The following is a 23,749-nucleotide window of genomic DNA, read 5'->3' on the forward strand; positions in this document are numbered from 1 at the left end:
TTTTTAACCACTACTTCATTTGCCATAGATTATTGCAGCAAAATGGCTCCATTCCTCCTACTTTTTTATTTGTCCTTTTAATATGTCTTGCAGCTTCCCGTGCAAAGTACATACTGCATGCAACAGTATGTATACAACTGGGGCATACTACTTCGTCGCAATATTGCGCCGTAAATTCTGACCATCTTGCTCATAAATTCATCACAGTCTGTTGTGCTGAATGAGCTGTCATCTGTCTGTGTGCTCTCAGCGACTCGAGCTTGTTTATACTTGTGCACAACACCATGACATATGTGATGCAGCTGTGCAGGAGACTGTTGGTTTGAATTGCCAGAAAAGCATGTTGGCTTGTATACTGCAAAACCTGGCATTTTTCACAATTTGTTTTTGATATACTACTATATACATATATACTGATACACATACAATGTAATATGATATGGTGGGTATTGGAGAAGACTCCAAGTGTGTCCCAGCCATGTCCTTTGGTTTCTAGTGCCCCTGCTGGTAATGTATCTGTTGTTGCCTGTGCTATTTTCAGCATTTCTGTAATTAATTGCATTTTGTTGAATGCTATCCCTGTGCTGTCAAATCAGTGTAAATGGTTTTGTAATTTACTGGTCTAGTCATGGGTTCTTTCAAATTGCAGTGAATTGAGCTCTTAGGACCAAATTGGAGCAAAGCTCAAGTGGTTTCCATAAATTCTCATACAAAAGCGGCTATTTGAAGCAGTTACAATCAATATATGCACCATTACTTCGTTTCAAATAGCTATATGTACAGTGAATGGAGTTGCTAACCAGAGACACTTATCATCCAAAATCTGCAATGGCCCTCTGCTCTGCAGAGCTGTGTAGTTACTTTCAGCTTATTGGTTTTGTTGTGTAGCCTGTAACCTCATGTTTTAATTCACTGTCACTGTCCTCTTTACGTTGTTTTTGGCAGAAATCATGTAAATTATCGTGCTGTGGCCTGAGTAACAGTGGCTTTTCACTATTTCCTGCAGTTCAACACACCACATTATTAATAGATAAAATAATTGTCAGCTTGTTTGCCAAGGCGCATAATTGCTGGCTGCTGTGCCTCTACAGGTACATCTAATTCTGTCTGTTTCTGGCATTCTCTCCCCTCCAGTTTTGAGAGTCTCAACCAACACAGGCCAGTGGAAGGAGGCAGCCAGTAAAGTCACACATGCCCTTGTCAACGTTCGGTAATAACCTGCACACACTCTTAACACACTAACACTGTATCTTTAGAATTAAAAATGAGTGGATTGAAGGGAATTGCAACAAGGAACGTGTTGGAGAAAGGTCGAAATAAAGTGAATGAAGCCTTTGGAACTGTAATTTGTAAAACTCCGTCATGACCTTTTTTTGTTTTTTTTATTATTTTTACATCCCCTGGGTCCCTCTATTTGATAGATTTAAAGCTGTTATGTCCTTCACTCTAACCCAACACACATGCTCTTCTCCATCATTTCCCCCTGTAATCTCTCTTTAACCCTCTATCTTCTGTGAGGAGATGATCCTCTGAGGGGTCACCCTGGAATGGAAGCCCCTGAGGGCAACAATTCTAACAGGAGGATTCACCCACCACGCTGTATAAATACTCAGCCACCAGGGTTGAAAGGAAGGTGGGGAGTAAGAATATGAACAGCGCAATAATGGAAAGAATGGATGAATAAATGAATGAAGGCAGAGAAGTATAAAGAACCCAGAGAGGCTGTGTTATAATGAACTATAATAAAGGGACCAATTCCATTTTACTTCCATCAGTTTGTCTCTCTGTAGACTGACTCCCCACACGTAAATGACAGCAGAATTGCCACTACCGAGAATTCTCTGCATTTTTGTCACTATAATCTGTTTGATAGATGACGCACTCTAAGCCAGTACAAAATAAGTCATTTAATCTCTCAGCTGTGCTTATTGCATCAACTTATATTTGAGCTATGAAGCAGTTTATTTCCTAGAAAATTAATGCTAATGCTGGAAAAGACTGCCTCTGAATTTACATGTGAAACTCCCCTGTGAGCTCACACAATATGAACGAGGCACTGAGATGGAATTGACCAGTGATGAGTTTTGGTGTTAACGGGCTGTCTGTAACTGGTATTGTCCAGAACTTTTCTTGTAACCTTCACCTTGAATATCGTCAAATTATTAGTTTTTACAAGACATAAGCCCAATGTGATACACACATTAAACTGTGTGGCAGGATGGATGCAATCTCTTGTCTTCTGGTAGTTACGGGCTGGCAGTGTTTTATTTGGCTTGGGCCAGGACCCTTCATTCCAATCAGTCAAATTCTTCATGCTGAATGCACAGTAAGATATTTTAGACCACATTCTCATAAAGCCATCTAACTCTCATTTACAAATTTTTCTGCATCTATTGTTAGACAGTGGAATGAGTTTGACATATTTGTTTGATTGCAGCTTATAATTAATGTCTTGTACCGCACTGCAGTGTCGATCAAATCATAATTTTAATTACCAAAATATAGTCTGATAGTTACAGGACAATAGTAGTGAAAGTTAGAGGCCCAGAATATCTTCTCTTCTCTGTAATGCCAGGGATGACTAACATTGGATGACTGAAGTTTAGTTTTCCCCAGACAGACAAGACCAAAAATTTAGTGTTTAAGATTTATCCACTTTACGTAGCTCCATTTTCTCCAATGCTTCTTCAAGCTTCATGAATACGTTTTTCTTTTGTACCTCTGTGTACTCCTGATATAGCGTATAAAAACCAAGTCACCCAACATGCTTATACTGGACCTTGCTGATGCACTTATGGCTGAGTGGGACTAACACCCAGCAGCCAGGTTGGAAAATCCTGTAGAATGTCTTCGGAAAACCAAGACTGTTGGTCTGACAGTAAATGACTGCTGATAGATTTGGAGTCAGACTAGAAATGTAGCTTGGAATCTGAGAAAAAATATCCACTGTGTCATTTCCGAAGTACTTGTGTTTTTGTCTTTCAGGGCCATTATCAACCACTTCAACCCCAAGATTGAGTCGTACGCTGCTGTGAACCACATCTCCCAGCTGTCAGAAGAGCAGGTGAACACCCTTCACCTCTTTTTGCACTCCTTCTAAAAGTTGCGTGTAAATAAAAGCAAACTTCAGCAACATCATGAGGCCATTTGGGCTGAACTGAAACACCACTCTTGTCATTTCAAATGTAAATCGTATTAATTTTTTAGTAAACAGTGGAAAACACTCAGTACTCTGAAGTGTTTGAGAAGCGGTTTGCTGTATTTTATTTTGAAAGAATGCCTATTCATCAAGAAGTAGTTACAGCTAAGTAGGAAAAATGAGTTACGTGGCTGTTCGTTGTCACAAAAATTCATAGCTGCTGGGATGACCCTGTTCATAAAAAATATAAGCTATATAGCTACCCACATTTTGGGGACCCTGAAATGCCAGCAACATTTATACAGTTCTCTTAAACTTCTTACTGTACTTTTGAGGGAGGCATTACTCTAAAAGGTAAGCTTGACTTGCTCTCATTTTAGTGTGTATATTTAAAGTACAGTAAATTCTGCAGTTTATCTGCTGTCTGCAGCTTTTTTTGGAGAATTAATGACAGTCCCACTGGTGTGAAAGCACATAAACACAGAGTCTGAACTGAGTCATTAAAAAAAGCAGTTAGACAACTTTTGAAACGGAGTTATTTCTTCTGGACTCGTGGGAGGCTGAACTGATATGAGCTCCATTTAAGACTATCATTTATGTCAAATCTGTGAGGATGGGAAAACGGCCCGGGAGAGCCCTGTTTTTCAGAAGCTGATAAGAGAGTGATGGATTTGGTCATTATACTCCCCAATTACCTCTATGCTTTTATCTACTAGATTTATTCACAACAGAGAAGAACAGCAGAAGTTAACTTTGGTGTCAATGAACTGCCAGTGCTTTTATATCATTTTGTACATGCGGCATTAACATCCTTATAATTAGATAAATTAACTTTTTGAGAAATGGTTCTTTCCAGCTGCATCCTTCAAGCTGCTATAAACTGATTATTGTCTGAAAATGTAGTGATAATGCACAGGTTGCGCTACTGTACTGAAAACTGCTTCGAAATGCTTTCAGCAAACTAACAGAAGCTAGCACAGCCCTGTGCAGTATCGCATAAATGCCAAACAGGCTAGATTCACTAAATTAAGAATACAGGCCCCTCAGGAAGAATTCAGTGCAAGTCAGTGCGTATCATTAGATATTAAAATCTTATTTTTCCAATCCTTTGTACGTCCACCTTTATTATTGATTGCAGAATCCATTCTCCTCAGCAATCTTGCACTATTTGTTTTGGCATGTATTCTGACATTGTTCAGAGAAAACTGTTTTTTCCGGCTGCTCTTTCCTGAAGGAGTTGTGCTGCTTTATATGTAGTAAAATATTTATATAAAATAAGCCAATGCTATTCTATTGGGTTGAAGTCAGGTGACATACTTGGCTACATCATAGTTTTTGTGTTTTTGTTCTGATTTTGATCATGCTAGAATATTCCTCTTCTGCCACACTTATGGAGACTGGAAGTCATCTTGTCAGCATATTTTTTTGGTGTATCCACAGGAATTCGTAGTGCCATCTGTAAATGTCATCTCCCCAGCACCTTTGGCTCTGATGCAGCTCCATATATCACACTCCTCCTCTGTACTTCACTGTCAGGACTATGCACTCACTGTGGTAGTCCAGGCCAGGTTTATGGCAAACATGCTGGACCTCAGCTACATTATCTCTTTCTAAATAGTGTGCTTCCAATATTATTTAGACTTTTTTAATGTTCTTTAGCAAAGTTTACTCTAGCAGTTTTGTGTTGAAGAGCAAAGGACTCGTTTTTCTTGGACGCCGTCCATAGAGGTTAACGTTATGCACAGTCCTTCACACTGTCTGAACTGGCACAGGAACTCTGATTTCCATTGATAAACCCGGTGCCACCTTGAAGCACCTGTCCATTTGTTTTTTAGAGCTCGATTGTGCAATTAGCACACTGTCAGTGTTGTCACTCTAGGAGGATGACCACTACAGCACTAATTAATGGCACTATACTTCATTCTGTACTTCCTGGTTTCTGCTATAGGTGTTTTCACATATTTTTTTGTGAGATCTTTCTTTGTGCTTTTCCATCTTCGTGAGTACTCACAGTCAGATGCTTCAGTTCCTTTTGGCAATTATTTTCTATGTGATGCCATGATTTAGACATACAGATAGACACAAGTTATAGAGCCAAAGTTCTGGTGTTCACATGTCATTTTGTAACGGAATCCATGTCACTGGTGGACTAAATTTAGGTTCAATAACCACAAGTCTATTACATTTTATTCCATTGAGTTTCTACTTTGGAGCATGAAATTTCAAAATAGTCTTTTTGACGCATTTGTTTGTGATTGTTTGTAATGAAAAAAAAATCTACTTGTAATCTTAGAAATAGTGCAGAGGTGATGCAATTTTGAATCATTTGACATTCAAGTGATTGCACAGGAGTATACTCACTTTTGTTGCTCTGTGTACTATATATGGTAATAACATGACTGTAGTGGATTGTTATGCATTGTAGTAACTTCTCCAACATTAATGAAATCAATTATTTTGGTTGGTGATGCGTTTTGTCTGATGAACTATGCAGAACTGTTCATTGCATTGAAATTTTGTTGAACTCTCTGACATTTTTAGTATACAGATGCAGAAAGATACCCTAGTAGTAGAGATATTGATTTAAACCCCCATAACCACAACATATCGCAACCCAAATGTGCCCGCTGTCTAAAACACACTCTGTTGTTAAACACTGACCATTGTGAGTGAATAAACCACAGAGCAGCATCAGCATGAGCTCACACTGACAGCATGCTGCAGTGAAAGACTGAAGAGGCCAAGTCCTGTCCAAACCTTCTGACACCAACTGACGCTTCTCTCTGCACAGAGGTTATACTGAACACTGCTGGATACTCTGCACAATATTATAGAAAGCGATTAATAAACATCCGTTATTGTTTTGAATGCTGTAAGCTCGTTGTGTGTGCAAGGCTCTCCTCAGTAAATATTCAATGCAGTCAGTGACTTGAATTGAGAGCAAAAACGCAATCTTTAATGTGAGTACCTTACTTTCAGACAATAGTAATTTTGATTTGGGAAAATATCTATTGGTTTTTCTATGCAATTGTGATTATTAGGGAGTTCATACCAGCAATAATTTTTATGGATATGAATGACAAAATGCAGTATAGTTGAAACGGTAAGGCTTTATAGAAATGTTGGTCACATTGTAAACAAGAAAAGCACTCAGTGCAGTACTCCAAGGCTGCTCAGTCATTGTATGATTTCCAACGGATAAGTCTGCAATGTTTGATTTCTAGTAGGATCGCAGTCATGTGATCGTCAGCAGGCAGCTGACGTAGTGTTCGCTTGTTGTCATAGTTACAGTGATGCCGTGCCGCTAATGATACAGAAATCTTTAACGAATCCGTGGATCCAGACTATAAGCCGCATCACTGCCAAAATCTCATCACTTGGTCCTTATGTCATTTCTGATCTTCCCTGAAAATTTCATCCAAATCCGTTATTCTGTTTTTGAGTAATGTTGCACACAGACAGACAGATTCACAGATTAACAGAAGGACAAACGTACGCCGATCGTCACATAACTCTGCCGTCGTCTTTGGTGGAGTAATAAGAGGAAAAAATTCTCAGCCAAACAAATCACAGCTTCCCTCAGTCTCGATAAAATAGTGCAAAACAAATAGACACAAAAGTAAAGATGCATGATTAGTCAGGCTGGACAATATCAGACAAAATGACTGAGTGACTGCACTCCGCACACTTTAAACATCAGTATTGACCATGTGCATTTAATTGTGGGAAGCCAAAATCGTGCTGAAAGTTTCATTAATTGCTCACATTGCGTTTCTTTATTGCAACCAGTTTTTTCTTTGCAGTGCTTCTCTCCTGTTCCTTGCTTATCCATCGATCTGCCAAACTCCACACCTTGTAAATACAGTTTAAAAAAAAACAAAAATTAATGAAATAGCAAAAAAATCTTTACCTGGGGCATCCAAGAACCCTTAAATCTGAGTAAAAGATATTACATTGGCGAGACTTGTCTTGTGGCGTAGATAAGATAAAATAGTTTTATTAATCCCAAAAGAAATATGTCTGTCAGATATTGCTCAAAGTAAATTGCATAACGAGAATAAATGCAATACCTTATCGAAAAACAATAAGACATAAGTATGTTACATTCCCACAAACAGAAATATAAACTAGTCAAAAGTAAGAGGTAGTACTGGCAAAGATTCTGAGGTACTAAAGTTATATTGCATGTGAAAATGAAATTGAAATACTACACATGATAATCATGGACAATAAGAACCGTGGAAGTTTTCTTCTTGAATCCAGCAGCAAAAAGACAACCTTTTGTGTCTCACTGATGAACCAGAGCAGCTGTTTAGTAGCTGATCCACAGTTGTGGACTCAAAACTGTATCAAAAGGCAGAATACAGATAAAGAATGACGTCTCCAGACTAGGCCCTTTGTCTTTTTCCTGCTTGGTTCTGTTCCTATCTACTTGTTTTTTAATGAAGTGAAAGAAACTTCCATTCCTGTCTTGTGACATGCAGTCCTTCCACACACACTAACAGTCACCTGCACTCCATTCCCCTGGAGCCTCTTCACTCCCTGCAGTGACACCTGAAGATGGATGGCCTCCAGAAACACACAGCATTGAAATGAACTGCTGTACTCTGTGTCCCTCATACAAAGTACAGTACAGGAGTGCAATGCCAGCAAGGGCTGGGCGATAAATCGATTTTATCGATTAATTCGACTTTGTACTTAATGTCGATTTGTTTTAATGAAAATCGATTTTCTCATCAACATCCGCCACCAACGCCTTCCCGCTGGGCTCCCGTAGTTCAGAGTGCGCCCCCCCCCGCGCTTGATACACAAACAACATGGCGGCGAGCGGTGCAGATCTAAAGACGCGTGTCCACTAGATGTGATTTTCCCGCACGGCAACGCACCACATCTGAAAATCGCACGGACGGCGGGTGGTCACTAGCGAACTATAACATGGTCACATGACAGCGCTGAGCAACAGCGGGCCGCTACGTGGTCACGTGACCGAGCTTTCAGCTGGACAGTCCGGCAGACGAGTCGGATAAACACAGCTTCTCGGCTGCAAATTTCCCCTTTTATTTTAAGAAACACGTCACCGAAAAGTATTTCTCAAAGCATTTGAGGCGAGAAATAATCTGTGCAGCAGCTGAATCTGTCCTAGTTTTATGTCACCGACGCCTAGTTTAGAAGTTTGAGGACAGTTTCACGATGCGTGGAATCGCCGCACGCGGCATCCAATTTGCATAAAGTAGAAGTCCAGTCTACTTTATGCAAATGAGCTGCAGCCCTCTCCAGGTAAACACACCGGATCGCAGCGGGAAATGCGCAGCATGTGGCATGCTGGTCTGGTTGCGGTGCTTTTCCCGCTGCGATCTGGTGTGTTTACCTGGAGAGGGCTGCAGCTCATTTGCATAAAGTAGACTGGACTCTGGCATGAGGAGATTAGGTAGGGGGTAAAAAAAAATCGGATAAAGCGTGAATCGGGATTTTTTGTGAAAAAATCCGAGTTTTTTTTTTTTAGGCCATATCGCCCAGCCCTAATACCAGCACTAACAAACACCAATACACAAGGCTCGCGTTTGAATCCACACAATGACGGCAGCAAGCACACAATCATTTTTACTTAGTGATGCAGAAAGTTGCTCAGCTGAATCGCGCATGCAAAACACTGAACTGAACACTCATCACCTCCATCTTTGATAAAACATCATATGATAAAAGCTTTTCTTTGATTCACCATTTACTTTTCATTCATTTTAATGTTTTACCTTTAAACAGTTTGTCATAGCTCCCACATTCTTATCATTTCCTATTTCATCTTTTCAGTTTTATAATAAGGTTACTATTAAAACCTGCCTCCACATTTTCAGAGGAAAGAAGTGGAGAGCTATGAGAGGGAGGGAGGGAGAGATATGGGTATGAATTTTTCATCAGTGTACCACCAGAGGTTGAAATAAACACACCACACTTTTTTCCCGAACAGAGCTGTGGATTTATTAGAAGAAAATAAAAGGAAGAAGAATGCTTTCCTGCTGTTAACTGCTAATAAATTTAAAAATGTAGATTCAGCTGTACAGTTGATTTACTTCCCCAGCTAAAAGCATTATGCATGTGTTGTGTGTGCGCATACATGCAATAAGACCTACATGCAATTCAACATCTGTTGGTCTTTGTGGATAAAGGCTAGACTTGTTTGAGAGGAGTGTGCATGTTTATAGAGCTTCTCTGGGAAGCATGACTAAGTGCGGCTCATGTGTCTCGCTGTGAATGTTTCATGCTGTGTGGAGTGTTTCAGGGGCATTAATAAAATAATGAAAATGGTGATGTGGTGAGGGGCTATTTCACAGCTGAAAGGGGGACTGGCAGGGGTGGAAGTGTGGAGAATCTCTGCATAATTACCTCTGATCTCAGGGTACCTTCTTATCTCAACTGGACTTTACATCAGGCAGCTGTGTCCTGTGTACATTTAGCTATAGTGCACATGCACTAATGCTCACCATACTCTTTTACATGTAGCTTGATTGCATTCATACCTTCACCTTAAATGACTGAGTCCTCTCAATGCATAGATGTTCTTTAAGTCTGTAGGTCAACGTATCACAGGTTCAGTACATAGATGCACTGGCTCAATTTTATTAGACATTTCAAGAAAAAAATGCTCTAAAAGCATAATAATTCAACTGCTGTTGGACACAGCTATCAGAGCCCGGACTAAAGGTGTACAATTATGAGACAAACAAATGGCAAACAAAATGCACAGAAACACATTGAGTTGCAGATCACATATGTCTTCTTTCATAACATTACAAAACACGTCTTTGGTACAGTTCATCAGCAGTTCACAGCTGGAAGTAACTGTCACCACTGTTCCCTCTAAGCTGCGCGCGTGCGCAATTGCGCACTGCTGACACGGTCTCCGCGCACAGAAAATCTGCGCTGCGCACAAAAAAAAAAAAAATCCAACCTAAATTGTAAATAAAATAAACACATAACAATTCATTCTGTTCTATTTTTCAGTGTGAGTCAGTGAGTGACCGGTGACTGGCTGCTGCAGCCAATGATGCGATTCACATACGTATTTACCATAGACTGTATATAATGGTATTTACGCAGCTAATCAACGTCAGGCGTCCTTATGTGCAGCCACCATTGTTCTCATAGATATGAATGAGTAGATAGGACACGCCCCTTTGAGCTGCGGCTACAGCGAGGCTAAGCTAGTGTGGGCAAAGTTTCAGTGCATTCCGTTGATGTAGACGGCGTGAAAACGGAAACAAGAAGTATGCCGTCTCACTGTGCTGCATACAATTACACACTGCGTCGTACGATTGAGACAAGGAAACTTGGAATGACTTTTCATAGGTAAGAATAGTTTTTGGCTCTTTTTTCATTATGAAATCTTGTTGAGAGCTTCCAGTCTATGAGAGCTAACTAGTTAGCCACTAGCAAAACGCTAAGGCGAGCTAGCAGCTTGACAACCAAATACCAGATGATTAATAGTAGCTGTAGTATAGTTGTACAAGCAGTAGTAGTAATACTAAAAGTACAAGCAGCAGTAGTAGTATAAACAGCTGTTAGAGTCGTAGAAGTAGTATCAGCATTTGTAATAGTATTACAAGTTGTAGTAGCAGTGCCAGTATCAGCAGCAGTAGTTCATGTACTACAATTACTACTAGTAGTAGTCACATTGCTATTACTACCACCAATACTACCAATAGTAGTTATAAAGCCTAACTCATGTATATCCAGATTACCATCTATGTTCTTCCTCCAAACCCATTTTATGATTGGGATGACAGGCAGTTCTTTAGGACTGCTCTCAAATAATTGAAATGTTACTAAACAAGGTTATACTTATCAAATTAAATAGCTCTGGTCTCCAGTATATTGGCAAATTCGGTTCTTTGTACTTAATTTATTAGCATGATTTCTTTTTAACATGTTGTGTACAGACTTAATTACTTCTCTATCTACTTTTCTTACTCCATGTAGGTTTCCCAGAGACTATGGGTTGAGGAGGAAGTGGAAGTTTGTCAGCTTAGACCTGGTGTCATTCCATCAGTGTTAAACTTCCCGGCTCATCTTGGAAGAGTACGTGCCAGAAAGACCACGACCAAGCAGCCTTGAGATCTTAGACAGCGTCTCCCTGAGGTGGGTGTCGACGGTGTTCACGGTCAGGTCTGTGGTAATCCCGTCAAAAAACAAAACAGAAAAAAATCTAGATTATAAATCAACATGTAACCAAAGCACTCTGTGTATAACGCCATAGTATAGGATGTAGTTCAGAAAATGTCAAAGTATAGTATGCTTTACTCAAGAATAACATAGTATGGCCTGTAGTTCATAGTACAGCATGTTGGCAAGAAAACAAAACAAAACATAGATTATTATGTGGTTCAAAAATTGCAAAATGATAGGATGTTGCCTAAAATTGTCATGTATGATATGTGGTTCAAAAAATGTCATAGTGCAGTATATTGTCAAAATAGTATGTAATTCAAGAAAACATCAGAGTATAATGTCATCTAAAAAATGCCATAGAATAATAATTTCATTGCACAAGTAAAAGTATAGTAACTTTTAAAACTGTTCGAATTCTTATGTTGCTAAAAAAAAAAAAAAACTAAAACAAAAAAAATTCACAGTAATATGTCAATGTCAAAAGCCTATAGTATAGCATGTCACCCAACAAACATCATAGTATAGCATGTCGCTCTAAAAACGTCACAGTATAGCCTTTAGTCCACAGCTGTCAGTAGGTGAGGAGCAACACAAAAACAGTCCAAACGCTGGTTTCCAGAGGGTTAGACGAGAATTTATTTGAAAGAGTAAGTTTACAACAACACAACATGTGAGGGGGTTAAAAACAAATGGGTGTTAGTAAAATAAAAATAAATCAACAGAACTAAACGTGAACTTCATGTTGACATTGATGGGCATTCCAACCAGGAACAAAGTAAAAGATAATCAATACGAAAAAAAACTGTTCCTGTTCACCTCTTCAAGCCCAAAAACACACTGCAGTAGCACCCTAAACTAAAACTACCAATGGGTTCCCTGTTTTCCTTTCTGAACTAGTCAAAAGTCCCTCTCTATCTCCCCACACATCCACCAACCACTGGAACACATCTCCAAAGTTCTGCCGGGCCAGCTCAGCTTCCCCTCAGAAGAAGTGCTGCCACCTGCCAGATGAAGGAGCCTTTTGAGAGGCAGCTGGCATCGTGATTGGACTGTACTTTGGTCTGTTCCAATCCAGCTTCAGCTCCAGAGACGGCAGGCGGGACGAGTCAACGGAGGCCGGGTGGACGAAGGCATGAAGCTGAGTACAATCCAGAAAACAACAGAGGAGGAGTGCAGCAGCCCAGAGCCAGAACAACCAGAGTAGCATCGTATGTCTCTTAGAAAACATCATAGTATAGCCTTTGGTATGAAAAAACACCATCATATACATCGTATATTGTACAAATAACAAGTCATAGCAAAGAGACATACATTGTAGAATTGTAGTAATTGTGGGCTGACTGATTTACTGATTATCAGTATTTTATTTTTTACTGATTTACGGTAATAAATAACTATAAGAATGGCGCTACTTTGGCTCTGAACCTTAATCTACCTGTGGTCGCTTTGTCTTCTGGAGTGATTTGATTGGTTATACGTAACGAATAAAACTCCTTTAACTTAACATTTGTAAACAAAACAAAAACGTATCAACAAAGTTTTCTGTTAGAGTTTGTGTGCTTCTAAGTTTAACTCCAAGATTTTAAATACTTTCATTTACTGTAAATGAATATCTACTCCAAATGTCTCTAATAATCATTATCAGCCTTAAAAACCCACAAAACACCTCTCTATACTCGACCACACTTAGTACAGTCCGGTTCCCCCTTCTATAAATCTGCTTGGAATCGTCCACTTCCTGTTTGTTAAAGTGGCCTTCTACCTGGACAGGTTTTGTTGGAGCTCATGCAGCAAACATTTTGGGTAACTGCACTTTAATATGGATGGATGACACTGAATTAGAGTCTGTTTTAATGAGACTGAGTTAAGATGTGTAGCTGTCATTAAATAGGAAATTATTTCTCTGAATTCACAGAGAAAAGTCTGAAATGTTTGCTAGGTTAGCGTCCCACATGTTCTTTGGCTCAGCTAAAGCTAACTCTCTCCAACTTCTGGATCTCTTGAGTTGCTTCTTGTTAAAATATCTTGCTGTAGGTGCTGAAGCTCAGAAAGTCTGAGATGTTTGTTCAAAATAAGCTCATTCTCAAGTCTTATCTGAACTGTCCTCTTTTGTTTGAACTTTCCCTAAACTTAGGAGTTAATGACAGAGCAGCACATTCAGACTCAGTCTCATTTATGTAGCGATTAAACTTCAGTGTCATTCATTGATGGTAAAGTGCAGTTTTTCAAATGTTTGTTGTACATGCTCCCAACCAAACCAGTCCAGGTGGAAGACGATGTGAAGAGAAAGCTCCAGAGGGATGAATGTCACACATTTACGTTGGAAATAAATGTCCTTTAATTAGACATTGTCATGCAAAAGTTGGATTTCCCTTTAATGATGTTCAAATCTTTGTTGAGTGTTTTGTTGATGTTGGTTTCTAAATGTTTTTTGACACTCGGCCCCAAAGATTAAAACCTTTTCTGGCTCACAAGCTGCAACAATTCACACATTATCAACTATCTTTCTGACTAAACTAAGATAAAAAGTGAAAAACTGCCTGATTCCTGCATCATGAATGTAAATCTTTTTGGTTTTTCTGACAGTAAACTGAATATATTTGGGTTTCACATTTTATAAACCAAAACAGGAAATGAATTACTGGAGAAAACAATCAACAGATTAATGGACAAAGAAAATGTGTTTTCCAACATATATGGCTGAATTACTCCAACATTACAAGATACATACAATTTGAATTCAATTTTATTTATATAGCACCAAATACAGGTCAAATTGTCTCAAGACACTTTATTTTTATATTTTTTGTCATATTTAAAATATGACAAAGTAAGAAATTTAAACCTCTTGACTAATCCAATTTATTATATGGTTTTTAAGAGACTAATCGACAACTAAAATAACTTTCTCCACTAAAAGGGGGCAGTGGTAGCGCAACGGTTAAGTCTCTGGACTACTGATCAGAGGTTCAAGAGATGCGAAAATCAGAATTTCCCTTCGTGGGATTAATAAGGGATAGTAAATAATAAATAAAACTAATAAACATGAGGTCAAATCGAAGGAACAGTTTTAAATACTGCAGTCCCACGACGACAAGAATAAAGTTTGTCAACAAAAACTAAATCTGCTGGTGGATTCCATTAAAGTCCCAATAAATGATAATAAAGTGTGATACTAAAGGTTTGTGGTGCTAAAAATCTTCAAGTAATGATATCAAGTTGAACATCTGGATGGAGGTTGATAAAAGTTGACCTCCCTTCATTTCTCTGGAGCGACTCCATGGATTTTATGGATGGTGGTTAAAGACCTGCTCTTCTAGTCGTCTTCCTTCTCGTCGCTGTAAAAAGTCAGTCCATCCTGGCCGACTTCAACACCTCTTCATGACAGCTTGTTCTGCCTCTGACCTCATGGAAACTCCAGAAACTCGGGAAAACCCATGGAGACTCGAAGAACTCGTGGAGACTCGAAGAACTCGTCGGGCGGGGGAAGGTGTGGTGGGCGGTGGTGGGAGGTGGGGGAGTAGAGGGGGGAGGCCGCCACCCACCTCCCCGCCTACTCTCCGCCCTGACTCCACCCAGACTCCGCCTTGGTTCTACCCATGTGGTGACTTCAGAAACTACGATGCCAAAGGGACGACGAAATTATTTCTTTTCATCTGATCTGTAGTTCAGTGAGTTAAGGGTTTACCTGTAGAGCTGCAGGTCGCTGGTTCAAGACCAGACCCATCTTAAATTTTATCAAAATCCTGACAAAGACAAACAAAGAAAATTGCCAGTGGTGGGTCTTGAACCTGCGACATTCCAGTTGGTAGTCTCTGTTCTTACTCCCTGAGCTACTCGCTCAGCTATTATTTTTTCTTTTTTTGCGCATTTATGATCTATTTTTTTTGCCATTTTCGAGTTTTTTTAACTTGAGTCTCGACTCGACCGTTTTTCTCAGGAGGTTGGACTTCAGCCTTTGTGCTGGAGGGTTGAACCCTCAGTTCCAAGACTTTCAAAGCCTCCAGACCTCCCGAGTCCTCAGGACCTGAGCTTTCACACAGTCTGAGGGCTGAAATTTTCTAAGTCCCACAGTAGTTCTCTGTTAGTCTGAACCTTCAGACAGTCCAAGGACTGATATCTTCCAAGTTCCTGAGTACTTCTCTGTTAGTTTGAACCTTCAGACAGTCTGAGGGCTGAAATTTTAAAAGTTTCTCAGTACTTCTCTGTTAGTTTGAACTTTCTGGTTAACAGAAGCCTTAAAACTTGTGACCATGAGTCTTGATTTCACATTTAGACCATCCATCTGAGTTCTTCTCAGACCTTCTCCTGTGGGTTTTTTAGAAATCCTCAACAAACTTTGATTCTCTTCACTGAACAGTAAAGTTTGTGCAGATCAGAAGGTAACATTAGTTTGATAAATGCCTTCAACTACTAGTAGACTTTATCTGGAAAGCAGTTTTCTGAAATGAGTTCTTAGTAAATCTATTCACTATCAAACCAAGAACATAGAAAGAGGAAATGTTTGAAGAAACAACTTGATGTTTTCGTTTCAGACTAGAAAACGCTTTAATACCTTTATCTGTTTTTGCTCTTTTTGATCGTTTTATTGTCTCATCTGTTTAATTTGATCTTCTAAAGTCTAACTGGTGTCTTTTCAAATGTTTTGTCTTTAGTTTGATTCTTCTTAAACGTTTAGTTTTGCTCTTTTCTCACCTTTTATTCTTTTCTAATGTCTGATTTGATTTCGAAATGTTTTGTCTTTTTAATGTTTGTTTTTTCAAATATTTTATCGGCTTGTTTGAGTTTCTTTTTCTTTCCCAATATTTAATGTTTCGATTAAATCTTTAAGGTTTTTCTTTTTAAATGTTTTACCACCTTTTAATGTTTAATTTTCTTTTTAAATGCTTCATTGTATTTTCTGTGTAATTCCTATTTGAAGTTTTATTGTCTTTAAGATGTAATTTTCTAATTAAACATTTAATTTTTCAATTAAATGTCTTGTCTTTTTTTTTTTTTTGGCTTTTTATTATTGGATAGGCGTAGTGAGAGACAAACAGGAAAGAAGAGTGGGGGGAAGACATGAGGCAAAGGGCCGCGAGCGGGAATCGAACCCGAGCCGCTGCATCAGGGACCAACCTCTGTACATGAATCACCCGCTTAACCCACTGAGCTATACGGGCACCTATGTTTTGTCTTTTTAAAGGTTTAATGATCCAATTAAATGTTTTGCATTTTTTGAACTGTTTAACATTCTTCTGGCTGAATTGTATTTTTTAAATGTTTAATTGCGGAAAATATTTTAGCTGTAATTTTGAATATTTGTATTATAAAAATTCTGTTTAATTTCATAACGACATGTATTGTACGTTGTTGAATTATCTCATTCAACATTTTGTCTGTTTAATATCATTTAATGTAATTTAATATTTAACTCCATTAAACAGACAAAATGTTGAATGAGATAATTCAACAACGTACAATACATGTCGTTATGAAATTAAACAGAATTTTTATAATACAAATATTCAAAATTACAGCTAAAATATTTTCCGCAATTAAACATTTAAAAAATACAATTCAGCCAGAAGAATGTTAAACAGTTCAAAAAATGCAAAACATTTAATTGGATCATTAAACCTTTAAAAAGACAAAACATTTAATTAAATAATTAAATGTTTAATTAGAAAATTACATCTTAAAGACAATAAAACTTCAAATAGGAATTAAACAGAAAATACAATGAAGCATTTAAAAACAAAACTAAACATTGAAAGGTGGTATATGTATATATAATTTAATTGTATTTAATGTTTAACTCCATTAAACAGACAAAATATTGAATTAGATAATTCAACAAGATACATGTCATTATGAAATTAAACCAAATTTTTGAAATACAAATATTCAAAATTACAGATAAAATATTTTCCATAATTACACATTTAAAAAATACAATTAAACAAGAAGAATATTAAACATTTAAAAAATACTTTTTAATAATAAAACTTTTAAAAAGTTTTATTGTATTAATTTTTTCCCTTTGATTTAATTGCTTTTTGTTATGTAGTTTATTTCTTTAATGTCATTTTTTCTGTTAAGATTTTAACCTCAGCCTTATAAATGAAACAAACCCTTAAATCGCAATAAAAATACTTCTGTTGTCACAATCATGAGTTAGTCAATTATTCAGTTTATCAATTCAACTTTATTTGTTTAGCACCTTTTACACAGATGACAAAACTAAACAAGCAAAGAGAAAAAAACTGCTAAAACTATGATTAAAACTCAAACATTAAAAAAAAAAAAAAGATTTAACATGGTAATAAAATATGTTGTGTCCAGGGGATGGAGGGAGTTTATTGAAGTCTTGTTGGGCTCACATGGAAAATCATTTAAAATATAAACTTGATATTCAGTGTAAGGAAACTGCAGAGCGACAGAAGAACCAACAATATCTCCTGTTTTCTCCTTTAATGAGTCGACTCTTCTTGTGCTTTCAGATCAAAGAACTACAGACTCTTCACAACCTGCTCAAACACTTGGTACAGGACCTCACCACACGGGTCAAGAAGGTTTCTGTCTCATTTCTACTCTGAAGCTCACCTTCTCCTGCTCAAACTGCTGACAAATGTTTCTGCTGCTCTAAAGTCTGATCTCCAGAACTTCCTAAAAACTCTCAAAGTCTATTCTGCTGCAGGTTGCTTTGTAGAACTGTTGCAGAAAACCTCACTAAACCACATGGAGGGGCCTCAAGATAGTCGTCCAAATGAAACCATACAAAAACCAAACTAGCACAACCCAAACACTAAAGCCTCCTGCAGCCTACCAGAGAACCTCTTTAAACAGAGAATCAGGACAGGAACTCTTTCCTTCTGGACAACCAACACTGGTTCACAAACAAGAATACAGAATGTGTCTGACCAAAAACCTCTAAAGACTCACTACAGCCAAGATAAAGACACAACGCAGCTGCATCAAATCCACTAATCACTGCACACATTAGCACCATGTGCTAACTGTGGCTAAAGAACCACATTTACCAAGACAACTGTCCAGTACAAAGCCCTAAAACACACCAAGAAACACATTAAAGATGATTTTACTGCTGGAAGCTGCAAGCCAATGCCTAAACAAACTAAAGCAATGGAGCCAAACCCGGTTCACTGGTGAAGGGAAGCAGAGGAAATGTTTGTCTGCAGCTAAATAAAGCAGGAAGACACTGAGCTGCTCAGGTGTTCCTGATAACACCAAGCAGCTCAGGTGTTCCTGATAACACCTAGCAGCCACCTGGACAGCCAATAGGAACACAGCTTAGTGGAAGTCCAGAGGGCTGGGTTAGTGAAGGAAATTTAATTTAAAGTTGAAGCAGAAAGTTAACAAAGAAAGTTGAAAACCACCTTCTGATACCTGAAATCTCTGAGTTTTCACACAAAGAACACCTGAACATGTCAAACTGGTTCCATAGTAGAACCATCATTGTAAAAACGTCATAGTATGGTGTGTTGCTCAAAAAACATTAGGACCCGGCTGTCAGGGGACAAACATGTAAGAAACATGAGAACAGAGAGAATCCAACCAGTAGGTCACAGTTTATCATCCCCCAGTCATCTCCTGAAGTCCATATGGTGAGAGACATCAGTATCTGGTTGTTAATTTACCAGAGGATGCTTATAATCATGCTGATGTGGTCTGTACTCTACAGTATTTTAGTGACTCAATAAATGCCTAAGTCAACCTGCCTGGCCAGCAGTCAGATGGGTCCCCCCACATTAGAGCCGGGTTCTGCTTGAGGTTTTTTTCCCTGTTAAAAGGGTGTTTTCCTTGCCACTGTCACCTTTTGGCTTGCTCAGGGGTTCAGGCATATGGGTTCTGTAAAGCGTCTCGAGACAGTTTGACTGTAATTGGCGCTATATAAATAAAATTGAATTGAATTGAATTGAATTGAATTGAATTGAATTGAATTGAATTGAATTGTTTTTTTAAATTGCTTTTTAGTTTTTAATAAACATTTCTTTAATTGCCTATATGTAATCAATAAATGGCCTTTGCCTATCTTAAGAAAAACTCACTCAGAACTCTGATATGTTAACAGTACTAAATAAATCAATAAATACATGCATACACACAAAAATAAGTTAATACATTAACTGTGTTAAGATAAGAGTTAGATTTTTAAAAAAAAGTTGTTTATGTTTTTGCAGAATCCAGTATTGCTCACTGGTTGGTCATTACATTTTGTTAGTTTGATTTCACTGTTTAAAATGATGCCACCTCTTTTCAGACAGAACCTGTGATAATAAAACAATACAAAATTTTTAGTTCCGTGTTAATAAAGCACTTAAATCTTTAAGTATGGCTAAATGCTTTTTTCAAAATTAAATATATCACTCCTTAGGTGGTAGTGGCCCCAAGTTCAGTAAAGTTGGAAAGATATTCACAGATTCAGACTTCCAGCATCAATAACTCATTAGATATAGGTTGTCAAAACATAAACGGTGCCTCTTTCCCATTGTTGCAAGGCAGACAATGTGCTACAAGCCCAGTTTTATCAAAAGTAGCTGTCTTTCAAGCTACAGGAATAACATTGGTGTCTATGGAGTGAACAGGGTCCGTCTGCAATTTGCAAAACCGCTGCAACAGTAAAGAGAGACAAATATTCAATAACTTCACTCTTATACATTGTAGTGTCACTAAAATCACTGCAGCCTTCAACTGGCTCCTGTTGACAAAGTGTTTTAACAGAAATGTAAATGCTGTAATCTGATTCTTTTAATGAACCATGTAACTTGAATGGATGTGATGCTGGTGTGACCACAGTGCACACGTCTGATGTTGCTCACAGTGGTCCAAGGGACGCTCAGGGAGTTTGTCTGTTTGCTCAGACTCAGGAAAAATTACAGGGAACATTGACTGTCACAGTATCACGATCCCGCATGATCCCTCATGAATAAAAACATTGTAATGAACTATTAAACACTAATTAATATTTGACTCTGTGACTATTCGACTGCTCACTGATGCAATATCCACTCTGTATTATGGAGTTCACTCTGTAGTGAGTACTTATGCGACAGTTAATCTTTTGTTTCCTTTGTTTGTTCCCCTTTTAGGTGTTGGAGGTGGTACGGTCCAACTATGACACACTGACCCTCAAACTTCAGGATGGACTGGACCAGTTTGAAAGATACTCGGAGCAGCCCAAAGAGGCTGCTTTCTTCAAGGAGCTGGTAAACCAGTGAGAGGGCAGAGTGTTGTGAGTGTTGGGGACATTCAGTCAGCCTATTAGGGTGTTAGCCTTTACATGTTTGCCAGTAATCGAGAGTCTAGAGTCCGAGTAGTGTAAATTTCATCATCAGAGCGTGTACGGGAGGCTCTTTGTGGATGTATACGTACCCTCTAACTGTCTGTGACGTGCAGCCACTACATAACGGCTGATCTAATGTTCATGTGTGGATCATCCTCTAAGTGTACTAGAAAGTAGTATAATAAGAAGAACAACTAAGCATTTGTAGTGTACACAGCCTCTCGTGAGCACCTGAAAGTGAGTATAACCAAAACTGTAATCTGAAAAGGGAGAGTATAAATTAACTTTTTTTAAAGAAAAGAAAATTAAATCATTTTTTAAAAACCCAGTTTTATGTCCTTGCACACCTCACCGGTGAATGAAAACATAACAGGGCATATAGAGTGAAAAAACGTTATAGGGCTAATTAAAAGATTGTTTAAAGGACTCAGATAAACTTAGAAAAGCATGTAAAAGCAACTTAAAAGAAGCTACTTATTTTGCTGCCTTGATTTTCTCGTGCAGATTTTTCTGGAGTCTCGGTGTCCCGACTACAAACACCCTGTCTAGTTTAGATTTCAGTCGAACCCGTGGAACAGACAAAAGACAGAGATGCTTAAAGTGCATACTGGAGCACGTGGTACTAAATGGTTGGGAACATAACTGTAAAAGAAGCCATTGAGGGGCTTAAAATTATTAGTAAAATCTATACTACAACAAACTGATACACAGCATCAAGAGGTTAAAACAGCTGATTTTGGTTAGTTTCCCTATAAATGTAAAACAACATGTTACTGCACGTCCACACAAATTGTTTGTCATGTTTTTTAGTCACCTGTTTGACATACAAATATATTCCCGTCCACTTTAATCAGCTGATCAGCTTTGGTAAGCTGCCTCTGAACAGCTCATGTCAATTGAATTAGCAGAAAAAATGTTCTACAGTTCAAATTGACAAAATTGCTGGAAGGAATTGTATTTTCTTACAAGTCAAATTCTAGCAAATGTGTTTCCGTTTAGAGGTGGCAGAGTCCGGTCAGTCAGCAGAATTGCTGTCAGAGGATTTTATATTCGTCTTCAGCTACACATAAATTAAATGAAGCATCAAATCATAAATTGATTTGATGCTGTTTTTAATGCGGTAAACCCTCAACAGAAACACACAGAGGCGGTGTGTGCAGTGAGGAATGGGATTTAATCTCTCAGTGCGTGTTTTTACATCAACACACAGCCTAGTAATAAATCTGTGTGTCTCCAGGTTCGCTCCATCAGTCTGAATGTGAGGAAGAATGTCTCTCTGAACACGCTGAGTCAGGACGTCCTGCTCAAAGAGTTCTCCACCATCTCCTGAGATGCACCCACACCAGCCTCCGCCTCCCTTCAGATGTACATACACAGTACATTTTGTGCATGTGGACGTGTACTCATACTTTCAAACACCAACCAGTACAATCTGCCATTGTTCTTGCCACAAATCATCTTGATCCCTTCATCCCCTTCATCCTTCATGTCTCCTGTGAACTGAACGATGGAAGATTCTCCCACAGAGACGCACTGAAAGGCTGGATGCACATGAAGGAAAAATACCTTGAACCTCTCCAGACTTTGATCCTTTGAGGTCGTTGGTGTGTGATAATTTAAGAAAGTGCCCATATTGCACCTATTCCTCGTGTGCAATCAGCAGTATTGGCTGGACTATTAACTGACACATGAAAGTTTTGATTCAAGGTGAACCATTTCAGCCTCCTGGTGTCCAACTAATCACAGTATATGATTTTTCTCTCTACCAATGATTGCAGAAGATTTAGGCTTCTCCTTCCTAACAGCAGTGGTATCAGTGACGCTGAGCCTCTCTGAGTTTGGTGAACCTCTTGAATTACAGCATTAACTCTTTCTTTGCGGCTCAGTGGTTGTCGCGTGAATGTTAAATTACTTCTCTACATGTTCAAAACAAATCTGCAAGTATTTTGTATTTCCATGTTTGCTAAGGGGTAGAGCAGTTTAAGTAATCAAGTCAAGGAAGCTTTGAAGTGATGAAAACCTTTTTATCATTGTTTTTGGAGAGCCAGTACTAAAAGCCACTACTGTATGTCGCACAAATCATTTCTCTGTCATTTTAACAAACTAATCTGAATGTATTGAAGTGAGCTGATAGTTTTAGAAGGAAAACTGTGTGGTGGTTAAACGTTGAGTCATGTAAAGTCATCGTTGCTGGTGTGTCTTTGGCACATGTGAAGTCAGTTTAGTGAAAAAACGATCCATGCATACAACCTTTTGAACTCATCGTCGCTTTTTCTCATTCAGAACATTTGAACTGGTTATTTTTTGGACTGAAAGCAAATCTGAATTATGCAATTTCTTCAAGTGTAGAGTCTTCTTCCATTCATCTCTAACTCCTGTAGGTATATTTCTGTTTCTTTTTTAAGTAAAGCTTGGTTTCCTACTCTTACAGTGCTTCCTCTCCTGACTATTTATTCATGCAGCCTTGAGGGAAGTATACTCTCCAACCTTAAAACCATTTTTAAAGCTTTTCAGCAAACATCTTCATCAGTTTAACCTCCACACAAACACACACAGTCTGTCCTCTGCTGACACTGCAGACCAAGTGCGAGTCTGATACATTAAGTGTCAGTATGAGGCTTGATTTCTTATCTTAATGCACTGCAGAATTGAAAATTGATGTCTTGACATTCAATGAATATGGTCTTCATTAATAATATGTTTGCCTTGGATCATTTCTTTACTCGATGTTCCCTGTCAAGCAAGTATGTACTGAGAGAAAGTAAATTTCGACTTCTTGATGGAGCATGTTTGGGTAAGACATCTGTAAAAGATGAGCTCACAGTAAGCATTCATATACAACTATATGTCTGTCCACCTCATGGCTAAGTCCAATGTTCAGTTAGATGCAGTGGTGTTATCAGAGCTCTTCTGCTAAAATTGCACACCATGAAATCAAAGCGATGAACTAGAAGTAGCTAAGATACTGTTTAAAACTGCTGCATGAGCTGCAGGTTTCATGAAGAAGTGAAAGTTGCCATAAAAACTTAAATTCTGCTTCATGTTTGGACCTAAACCTAAAAAAATCTCAAAGAATAGGTTAATTCTTTTGAATGGAAGTTGAAATAGCAAGTACTATTGTGCCATTAAATTCTAAAAGCCAAACAGTTGTCAGAGGTAGC

The 23,749-nt window shown here is 38.4% G+C and overlaps 1 pseudogene; it reads left to right on the forward strand.

The window, feature by feature from the left end:
- LOC111585848 (armadillo-like helical domain-containing protein 3) overlaps window positions 1-23,016 on the forward strand; it is a 34,548-nt pseudogene extending 11,532 nt beyond the window's left edge.
- The last annotated feature ends 733 nt before the right edge of the window (window positions 23,017-23,749 follow it).

This window comes from Amphiprion ocellaris, chromosome 4, assembly GCF_022539595.1.
Source record: "Amphiprion ocellaris isolate individual 3 ecotype Okinawa chromosome 4, ASM2253959v1, whole genome shotgun sequence".
Classification (NCBI taxonomy): domain Eukaryota; kingdom Metazoa; phylum Chordata; class Actinopteri; family Pomacentridae; genus Amphiprion; species Amphiprion ocellaris.